Source organism: Hyla sarda, chromosome 6 (assembly GCF_029499605.1).
Source record: "Hyla sarda isolate aHylSar1 chromosome 6, aHylSar1.hap1, whole genome shotgun sequence".
NCBI classification, from domain to species: Eukaryota; Metazoa; Chordata; class Amphibia; order Anura; family Hylidae; genus Hyla; species Hyla sarda.
This window is the reverse complement of record NC_079194.1, coordinates 27,929,217-27,940,346: the sequence shown is the minus strand read 5'-3', so window position 1 is coordinate 27,940,346 and position 11,130 is coordinate 27,929,217.

Here is an 11,130-nt window from a genome sequence, read left to right as displayed (position 1 = left end):
AGAACGAGATAATAAGTCAGCTTGTACATTCTCTACCCCGGGAACATGACGAGAGCGAAACCAAATATTGTATTCCAAACATCTCAGCACCAAATGCCGAAGAAGGGACAGTACCGGAAGAGATGAGGAGGACAACCCATTAATACAGTGAACCACACTAATGTTATCTGTCCAAAAACACACCTTACGATCCCTGAGCTCCTCCCCCCAAAGCTCCACCGCCACCACAATGGGAAAAAGCTCAAGAAGTGTAAGGTTGCGACACAACCCTTCCGCCTCCCACTCCTGAGGCCAAGTTCCGGCACTCCAGTCACTCCCCAAGATAGCTCCATAGCCCACCGATCCAGCCGCATCGGTGAACAATGACAGCTCCTTGTTACAAGTTTCCTCAGCCTGAAAACAAGTGTGACCGTTATAGCGGCGCAAAAATTCGCGCCACACCAACAAATCCGCCTTGAGGGTAGCAGTCAAACGAATACGATGTTCAGGTCTCCTGACTCCCTTTGTGGCCAATGACAACCTCCGGGAAAATACCCGACCCATCGGCATGATACGACATGCGAAAACCAGGAGACCCAACAGCGATTGCATCTGACGCAGCGTAACCTTCTGAGCTACTGTGAAACCCTCAATTAAACCCAACAATTTCTCCAGTTTGTCCGCCGGCAACCTAAAAACCATTGTAAGGGAATCAATTTCAATGCCCAGAAATGAAAGCGTGGTGTCCGGTCCCTCCGTTTTTTCAACGGAAAGAGGAACGCCAAACCTACTCATCAGGTTGCAAAAAGAATCCAACAAAAATCGACATCGGGAGGATCCGCCTGGGGCAACAAACAGGAAATCATCCAAATAATGGATAATCGACCGACTACCCGTTTCACATCGCACCACCCATTCCAAAAATGTACTAAACATCTCAAAATAGTGGCACGATATGGAACAGCCCATCGGCAAACAGGTGTCATAATTAAACAGGCCGTCCACACAGCAACCCAGAAGATGGTAACAATCCGGGTGAACCGGCAGCAGCCGAAAAGCGGATTCAATATCTGACTTAGCCATAAGGGCCCCACGCCCAGCTTTTCTCACTAGCAGCACCGCACTATCGAAGGAAACATAGGAAACCGACGCCTCCTCTTTTGAGAGGCCGTCGTTCACCGATGCCCCCCTCGGATACGACAGATGGTGAACATCACCCAAGGGAGAGACCCTCAAATTGTCAAAGGGCAGAAAAGAGAAAGGGCCCTCAAGTCGACCCAAATTCACTTCTTTACTGACCTTATCCCGTAGAGCCTGCGGAAACTGCCTAGCCGACTGCAAATTATCAGTAAATTGAGGAAAAGCTGAAGGGACAAAAGGTATGAAAAACCCATACAAAAAACCAATGCGCAACTGCTCCGCCTCAGATCTATTGGGGTAGCGCCCTAGCCAGGGCAACATCTCTTCCACGCTCACTGGAGTCTTTTCCATCGCCGGGAGTTGCGTTTTTTTGCACCGGCTTGACATTGCGGGAACATCGTATCGCGCCATGGGCGCCCCCACAAGTGGAGCACTCATGTTTAAATTTGCAAAGGCCGAAAAACTTGCAATGACCCTCGTTGAAGAGCCAGCAAGTTCCCGGCCGTTTGGCGGCCACTGCCCCCTGCTGACCGACAGAGGAGGCAATGGCCCCCCCGAGAAAGGGAGACTGCTTTTGCGCCATCATAAGCCTAAGCCATACATCAGTCGCTTTGCAACCCCAACCCACATCCGGCTGCAGCGCTAAACGCCTCCGGAACTCATCATACCTCCACCACGCGCTACCACCATGCGACTTAAACGCATTGTAAACTGAATCGAGGTAGATGAACAGCTCCGAACAGCGCTCTGGGTGCATCTCGCCCATAATACTACCCAATACCGCAAAAGCCTGCAGCCAATTACCTATCGTCTTAGCTATGCGGGGCCTACGATCTGGAACCTTATCCCCAAAAGGCTTGCGCTCTTTCTCAATAGTGTGCTGATCTACAGACACCAAAGACCAAATGTCAATATAATTGTTGGCCCAAATTTTTTGCTTAATCTCCTCACTAACATGTGTTCCAAAAGGACTAATGCCGCAAAAATATGACTCTTTGTGAACACTCGCTCTCGGCGGAGACGGAGCCCGTTTATTCAGAATGGGCGTACCCGTCCCCTGTGAACCAGGCTCCAGCTGCGCCAATAAGGCCTTAAGGGCCGACACTAAAACCTGCGGCCTATCCCCACTACCCCAAGCCCCGACATAATCAAACTCACCAGCCGTTGAAGACGTAGGCGGGGGCATCTCGTTGGAAACAGCAGGCGTCAACTGAACTGAAGGACCATTCATCGGAGGAGAAGGAACCACTGCAGGTAACGGCAAGGACACCGTCGGAGCAGGAGGAGGCGGAGCAACCACGGCTATGCTGGCCGCGCCGGACCAACTGTCCGCGCGGGAAGGCTGTCTAGAACGCCTATATGATCTGTCCCTATCTCTATGGCGAGACACCCTACCTCTGGGGCTTCTGGAATGACTTCCGGAAGTGGAAGGCGACCGCCATCGGGAGGAGCGAGAACGTCTAGAGTGACTATAACGTCTACTGGACCTATGTCTATGGCTCCTACCTCCGCCGGAACCAGTGGTCCGGGCGTGATAATATCTTCCAGAACTATGGGAAGAGGACCTAGAAAAGGACCGAGCATCCCGTCTACGGGATCGGTCACGGCGGCGGCTCCCACCGCGAGACGAACATCCAGTGGCAAAGGCTGAGGGGCAGAAGGCAAAACTACAGCTTCTGATAAGGCATCCTCAAGTACACCACTAGGGGCATCCACACTAGCAATAGGTCCCTCACACACAGGCTGCACAGAGGTGCAGCCAGCACAGCAGTAGGGGCAGTGTCTTGGTCCCTAACTAAGCCAGCCTCCTCAGGGGCAGAGGAGCTGGAAGAACAGGGCACATTACTATTTCCCATCATGGCTATTACTAAGGGAGAGGGGAGCACAGAGCCAGAAGCCAGCCGGCAGGACAGGGGGTCAGCAGCACGAGGTCCACAGGAAGAAGGGGGCGGGGCCACAGCGCAACCGTGCGCACGAACAGCGGCACCAACTCTGGCCCCTCCCCTCCCCGCCTCAGGAGCTACTGAGCGTCCCCGCCGCTGGGAAGCCCTGGGAGGACTCGGGCTAAGTCTATCCGGGGGGCGGGTGGCCTGACGCGTGGTGCGCCGACCCCTTACCTCCGGCACTACAGGTGGGCACGGCAAGGAGCTCGGGACAGGGGCCCCCAGGTCCGCCGCAACGCGGGCCAAGAAACCACCGTCTTCCCGCACTCGCTCCCGGAGCAACCGCAGCAATTCTTCAGCCATCGCAGCGGAGCTTTCTCCCTGGCGCTGAGACCGGTAAGAGGAAGTGGGAGGGGGGATCCCCTCCTTAAATAGCAGCAAGCCCACCCTCTCTACCCCCATCCGGTCTCCTCATTGGCTAACCCTCTCCTATCGTGACCAATCTCCCTCCCGTACCTGTAATGGGGCTCACCTTAACCCCTTCCTTACCTCCTACCATAGACCACACAGTCCGTGGCACCTAGCCCTAGGCGGCCCGGTGCCCACCAATTCAATAGCTAATAAGTACTGGAAGGATGAAGATTTTTTAATAGAAGTAATTTACAAATCTGTTTAACTTTCTGGCACCAGTTGATTTAAAAAAAAATAAATAAAAAAAAAAAGTTTTCCACCGGAGTACCCCTTTAAGATTTTTTTCATAAAATTAATTTTATTTACAAATCTGTTAAACTTTCTGGCACCAGTTGATTTAAAATTAAATGTTTTCCAATGGAGTACCCCTTTAAGTCAGTTGTCCAGAGCATACCCTGTAGCAAGCCTGCAGCTAGGCCTCTGACTATCTTGCTCTCTAGTGCACCCTGTGGTTGTAGCTGTTTTGCAACCTGACTGTCTACACTAATGGATCCTGGTCCTGCCCTTCTCAGCTCCTCCAAACCATAGCAGGGCAGTTCTGCAAGAGTCCCCTGGTAATAGTGTGGTAGCCTGGGGTTGTAGGGTATATGGGGTGTAGCTGTGCAGTTACTTAAGGGTGCTTGCTTAACCCTTTCTATTCGTGACGCCAGGGTGAAGGGCTATTCTCTGTATGCTTGTCCTACTGCCAACCGTCCCAAGAGCGATAGGGAGATAGGAAATAATTGATTGTCCACAACCGGAAATTTGCAGAAACTTGTCGGAACTTTTACTGAAGATCTTGTGCAATAATGAACAGGAACAGTCCATATAACAGAGTCTATTAGAGCTTGACAAGTGGTTGGGACCTCGTGAGTCTATTGAGCTTAGGAAGGTAATTGTTGCGCTGATCCACTGGATTTAGGGGTTTAGATTCGGTCCAGTAATCACGCTAGCTTTAGCGGGGATTGAGATTTTAACTCACGGTTTAGTTTAGGCTGAGGCTGGCAGGCTTCTGGCCTAGCTTGTTTTTGTAAGTTGCGCAGATCCGTCCTGCTAGTCCGGCATCCACGAAAGCAGCAACCCAAGAGAGCAATCGTTGGCTACAGCTCCCTTATATGGGCAGGGGCTGGACTTAAGCTCACTGGTCCATAACAACTGTCAATCTTCTGTACAAAGAGTTATGGGTAAACATGTGACCCAAGGACCTCCAAAGGTCCTCCAACATACCATAGAAGAATGAGCGAAGGACCTGTGACCGCATCAAGGTTGTAACGAGACTATACTACATGCCTGGACTGTTAAAATAGCTGGAGTTATTCGCATGGATATTGTATGAGAAATGCCATTACCAGAGAATACAACCATCCGTTCGGTAGTTATACTTGTGACAGATCCTAGAGTCACCCAACCTACTTGGATGGACTTAAGGACATCACTATTTGTACCCCTCAGTTTATGTTGTCCAGTGACATAAAGCTCAGAGTTAAAATACTTTTATTTACTGTTTTCATACACTTTCTGTGCACAATACACCTTTTGCACTCAAGGCACTATATAGGGAGAGCTAATTACCTTTATTGGATTATCTCACAGACTACCTGTCTCCTGGATTCCCTTTGTTGGATTATCTCCCAGACTACCTGTCACCTGTATTGCCTTTATTGGATTATCTCACAGACTACCTGTCACCTGGATTACCTTTGTTGGATTATCTCCCAGACTACCTGTCACCTGTATTGTCTTTACTGACATTCCCCCTGTGATGTCCTTCCGAAGACACTTGTTCCACAATAAAGAGTTCTTCTTGACCCTTCAAACGTAGCCTTGTCTCGTTCTTGAAAGGGGATTATTTAGGAATATTACTCTATTATTCTGCTCCTTTTACAGCTAAACCTGACTCTCCCTCTGGATATCGTGAATAGGATTATACCAGCTTTACTTTGACACAGCAGCTTGCAGGGAAAAGGACGTCATCAACGGCTGATACCCTCTTTCTACCTGGGTAGCCGTTGCATTGGTGGCAACGGTCGGATCGTCCTTTTATCCAAAGAGCAAGTGCTGAATGGAGTCTCGGTATGCCAGGCTGAAAAGACCCACACTAAAAGATTTATTGGAGAGTCGTGGTAGCAGTGCCAGTAACAGAACAACGGAGAGAGCGGATAGCTGACCTGCTGGAGCTGGATGAAAGGGATAGGTCCATGGAGGTAACTGGACCTATTGCACCTATCAGCGAGGACGATGTACTTACTGCTATTGTACAGCGGAGATTAGCCTTGCATCCAGCAACGTCCACGGAACTAATAACCCAGCTGTTCCGGGACGCAAAGGAGGAGATCGAAACTAAGAGGAGACAAGAAGCGGAACTGGTAAGAGCTAGACATTCCATTACACATGCAGTTCCTGCCCCTCCACCCACTGCGGCGGTAAAGAAAATTCCATTTACTGCTTTTAAAACCTTTGTGGAAAATGAAGAAGAAATTGATGGGTATTTGGCTGACTTTGAGAGGCAGTGCTCACTACACCAAGTACCACCAGAGCAATGGGTCACTATCCTGGCTGGGAAACTATCAGGGAAAGCAAATGAGGCTTTCCGAGCACTTACTGCAGAAGAGATATCGCAGTATCAAAGGGTGAAAGAGGCACTGCTGACCAGGTATGCTGTAACCCCAGAAGCATAACGTCGCCGCTTCTGGGAGTCCAAGAAGAAGGCTGTGGACTCCCACATGGAATGGGCCAACCGATTACAAAGGGTGGCATCACATTGGGTCCAAGGGTGCAAGGTCAACACCGGGGAGGAGGTATTGCAGTTGTTCCTAATGGAACATTTCTTCCAAGACCTGGCCGCGGACATACAAGACTGGGTACGAGACCGCCGCCCCGCTAATTTAAATGAGGCGGCTCGGCTAGCAGATGAGTATGCGGAAACAAGAAAAGTAAGCCAGGGTACTACACAGCTGGCTCATAAGGTAGAACCGCGCACTCCAGCCGTCACCTCACACCCAGAGTTTCGGGCTCCAGTCTCACCAGGACCACCGCGCCCTCAGGGGTCCACCAACTGCCTCCGAGATTTGTCTAGGGTGACGTGCCATCACTGCAGTAACACGGGACATATTGCTCGTTATTGCCCATTGAGATCTACCAATAACAACTGGAGACGCACAACACCCAACACAGAGGCCACCCCATCACGCCCCTCTGCGGCTCACTGCCTAGAAACCGAGGTGGGCCCTGAGGAATGTCTGGGAATTTTGTATGAGGCAGACCCAATACAAGCTGCTTCTCCAGATAACCGTCAGCATCACCGTCAGGAGGTACGGGTGAATGGACAAGTAGCACAAGGCCTAAGAGATACCGGGGCTACTATCACTTTGATTCAAAAGCATCTGGTAAAGCCAGAAAATGTGTCTACTCGCACCATTGCTGTTCGGGTCGCAGGGGGTGCTGTATTTCGCTTGCCCACCGCCCGAGTGCATTTGGACTGGGGAGTCGGGTCAGGAAAGACCACAGTTGGCATTATGGACAACCTGCCTGCCGAGGTTGTTTTGGGCAACGACATTGGCCCTCTGACTTCGGCTTATTTACCTATGCCTGCTGCTGCTTGTCCCGTAACCACCCGCTCACAGACCCATATCACAGATGATTATACCACAGGCCGGGAGACCCAGGTAAGCCCAGCACCCACATTTAACCCACTACGATAAAAAGACCCATAGCTTGGGACACCCCAGAGGAGTTAGGGAGGGAAACTAGGGAGGACCCCACCCTCCAAAGGTATCGGGAATTAGCAGACAGTAGAGGGGATGAGCGGGAACGGTTTATATGGGATGGTGACAGGTTATATAGATTGAACGAAGGCAGAAAGAGAGGCTGTGTCCCTTCACAGAAGCGCCAACTAGTGGTACCCAGAAAGTACCGGTTGGAACTTCTTCGAATTGGCCACGACATTCCGTTGGCAGGGCATCTAGGGGGTAACCGCACCACCTACAGGATCACCCAGACCTTCTTTTGGCCGGGGATCTCGACAGATGTGCGACGTTACTGCAGCACTTGTGACGTATGCCAACGGGTAGGGAAAAGAGGGGATCACCCTAAAGCTCGACTGTCACCTATGCCCGTGATCGAGGAACCGTTTAGCAGGGTGGCAGTCGACCTAGTGGGTCCCCTGCCTAATCCCAGTCCCTCGGGTAAGAAATATATTCTTACCATAGTGGACTATGCTACTCGCTACCCGGAGGCCGTCGCTCTGACAAATATCCAGGCGGACACTGTTGCCAGTGCTCTCGTTGGGATATTCACCAGAGTGGGGTTTGCTCAGGAAATCTTGTCCGACAGAGGGATCCACTTTACCGCAGACCTAACACAACAGTTGTGGAAGGTCTGCGCTATTAAGACCCTGCTTAGTTCACCGTACCACCCTCAGACTAATGGTCTCTGTGAACGCTTTAATGGTACCCTCAAGCAATACCCCTTTAAGGGGCTTGTGCTGATTTTTACTGCAGTCTGTGCTGGAAATTAAAAAAAGGAAGAACATGGTATTTGAGTGTGAGTGCATGCTGACGTTCTGTTTCCCTTACCAACACCAATTTTGCTAAAAAAAAAAAAAAATAATATATATATATATATATATATATATGTCACGATTCGGCTGGCTGGAGGTGGATCCTCTGTGCCAGAGAGGGATTGGCGTGGACCGTGTTGGTGGACCGGTTCTAAGTTGCTACTGGTATTTAACAGAGCCCGCCACAAAGCGGGATGGTCTTGCAGCAGCGGTAGCAACCAGGTCGTATCCACCAGCAACGGCTCAACCTCTCTGACTGCTGAAGATAGGCGCGGTACAAGGGAGTAGACAAGAGCAAGGTCGGACGTAGCAGAAGGTCAGGGCAGGCAGCAAGGATCGTAGTCAGGGGCAATGGCAGGAGGTCTGGAACACAGGCTAGGAACACACAAGGAAACGCTTTCACTGGCACAATGGCAACAAGATCCGGCGAGGGAGTGCAGGGGAAGTGAGGTATAAGTAGGGAGTGCACAGGTGAACACACTGATTAAGCCTGCTGCGCCAATCAGTGGCGCAGTGGCCCTTTAAATTGCAGAGACCCGGCGCGCGCGCGCCCTAAGGAGCGGGGCCGCACGCGCCGGGACAAGACAGACGGGGAACGAGTCAGGTATGGGAGCCGGGATGCGCATCGCGAGCGGGCGCCTCCCGCATCGCGAATCGCATCCCGGCTGAGAGGGATATTGCAGCGCACCCGGTCAGCAGGTCTGACCGGGGCGCTGCAAATGCAAGGATGCTGCGAGCGCTCCGGGGAGGAGCGGTGACCCGGAGCGCTCGGCGTAACAGTACCCCCCCCCTTGGGTCTCCCCCTCTTCTTGGAGCCTGAGAACCTGAGGATAAGACTTTTGTCTAGAATGTTGTCCTCAGGTTCCCAGGATCTCTCTTCTGGGCCACAGCCTTCCCAATCCACCCAAAAAAGTTTTTTCTTTCTGACAGTCTTGGAGGCCAGAATCTCCTTCACGGAGAAGACGTCAGAAGAACCGGAAACAGGAGTGGGGGAAACAAGTTTGGGAGAGAAGCGGTTAATGACGAGTGGTTTAAGGAGAGAGACATGGAAGGCATTGGGAATACGAAGAGAAGGAGGAAGAAGGAGTTTGTAAGAGACAGGGTTAATCTGGCACAAGACTTTGAAAGGGCCAAGATAGCGTGGTCCCAGTTTGTAACTGGGAACACGAAAGCGGACATATTTAGCGGAGAGCCATACCTTGTCTCCGGGAGCAAAAATGGGGGGAGTTCTTCTTTTCTTATCGGCAAATCTTTTCATCCGGGATGAAGTCTGTAAAAGAAAATTTTGGGTCTCTTTCCATATGGTGGAAAGATCACGAGTCACTTCATCCACAGCGGGCAAACCAGAGGGCAAGGGAGTAGGGAGGGGGGGAAGAGGGTGACGGCCGTACACCACGAAAAATAGGGATTTAGCAGAAGATTCGGAGACTCTGAAGTTGTATGAGAATTCGGCCCATGGTAGAAGATCTGCCCAGTTATCCTGGCGGGAGGAAACAAAATGCCGTAAATAGTCACCCAGGACCTGATTAATTCTTTCTACTTGCCCATTGGATTGGGGATGATAATAAGAAGAGAAGTTTAATTTGATCTTGAGCTGTTTACAGAGGGCCCTCCAGAATTTAGACACGAATTGGACGCCTCTATCCGAGACGAAATGCGTGGGCAAACCGTGAAGGCGAAAAATGTGTACAAAAAATTGCTTTGCCAACTGAGGCGCTGAAGGAAGACCAGGAAGAGGAATAAAATGTGCCATCTTGGAAAATCGATCAACGACCACCCAAACAACTGTGTTGCCACGGGATGAGGGTAAGTCCGTAATAAAGTCCATACCAATCAGAGACCAAGGCTGTTCGGGGACAGGCAGAGAATGAAGGAGGCCAGCAGGCTTCTGGCGAGGAGTCTTATCCCGGGCACAGACAGTACAGGCCCGCACAAAATCAACAACATCAGTCTCCAGAGTCAGCCACCAATAAAAACGAGAGATGAGTTGCAAGGATTTTTTGATGCCCGCATGGCCTGCGAGGTGGGAGGAGTGTCCCCATTTGAGAATCCCGAGACGCTGGCGTGGAGAAACGAAGGTCCTCCCTGGAGGAGTTTGCCTGATGGAGGCTGGAGAAGTGGAGATCAAACAGTCAGGAGGAATGATGTGTTGCGGAGAGACCTCTACTTCAGAGGCATCAGAAGAACGAGAGAGGGCATCGGCTCTAATGTTCTTGTCAGCAGGGCGAAAATGAATTTCAAAGTCAAAACGGGCAAAGAATAACGACCACCTGGCCTGGCGAGGGTTCAGTCGTTGGGCAGACTGGAGATAGGAGAGATTCTTGTGATCAGTGTATATGATAACTGGAAATTTTGATCCCTCCAGCAGATGCCTCCATTCCTCAAGCGCCAATTTAATGGCCAGTAGTTCTCGATCCCCGATGGAGTAATTTCTCTCCGCCGGGGAGAAGGTCCTAGAAAAAAAAACACAAGTCACAGCATGCCCGGAAGAATTTTTTTGTAGAAGGACAGCTCCAGCTCCCACTGAGGAGGCATCTACCTCCAATAGGAAGGGTTTAGCTGGGTCAGGTCTGGAGAGCACGGGAGCCGAAGAAAAGGCAGACTTGAGCCGTTTAAATGCGTCTTCCGCTTGGGGAGACCAGGACTTAGGATTGGCATTTTTCTTGGTTAAAGCCACGATAGGAGCCACAATAGTGGAAAAGTGTGGAATAAACTGTCTGTAATAATTGGCGAACCCCAAAAAACCAATCTAAGCCAATCTAAGACGGCAGAGAGTTTATCTGGGTCCATTTGTAGTCCCTGGCCAGAGACCAAGTATCCTAGGAAAGGAAGAGATTGACATTCAAAGAGACATTTCTCCATTTTGGCATAAAGTTGATTGTCTCGAAGTCTCTGAAGAACCATGCGGACATGCTGGCGGTGTTCTTCTAAGTTGGCAGAAAAAATCAGAATATCGTCCAGATAAACCACAACACAGGAATATAGGAGATCACGAAAAATTTCATTAACAAAGTCTTGGAAGACGGCAGGGGCGTTGCAAAGGCCAAAGGGCATGACCAGATACTCAAAGTGTCCATCTCTGGTGTTAAATGCAGTCTTCCATTCGTCCCCCTCCCTGAT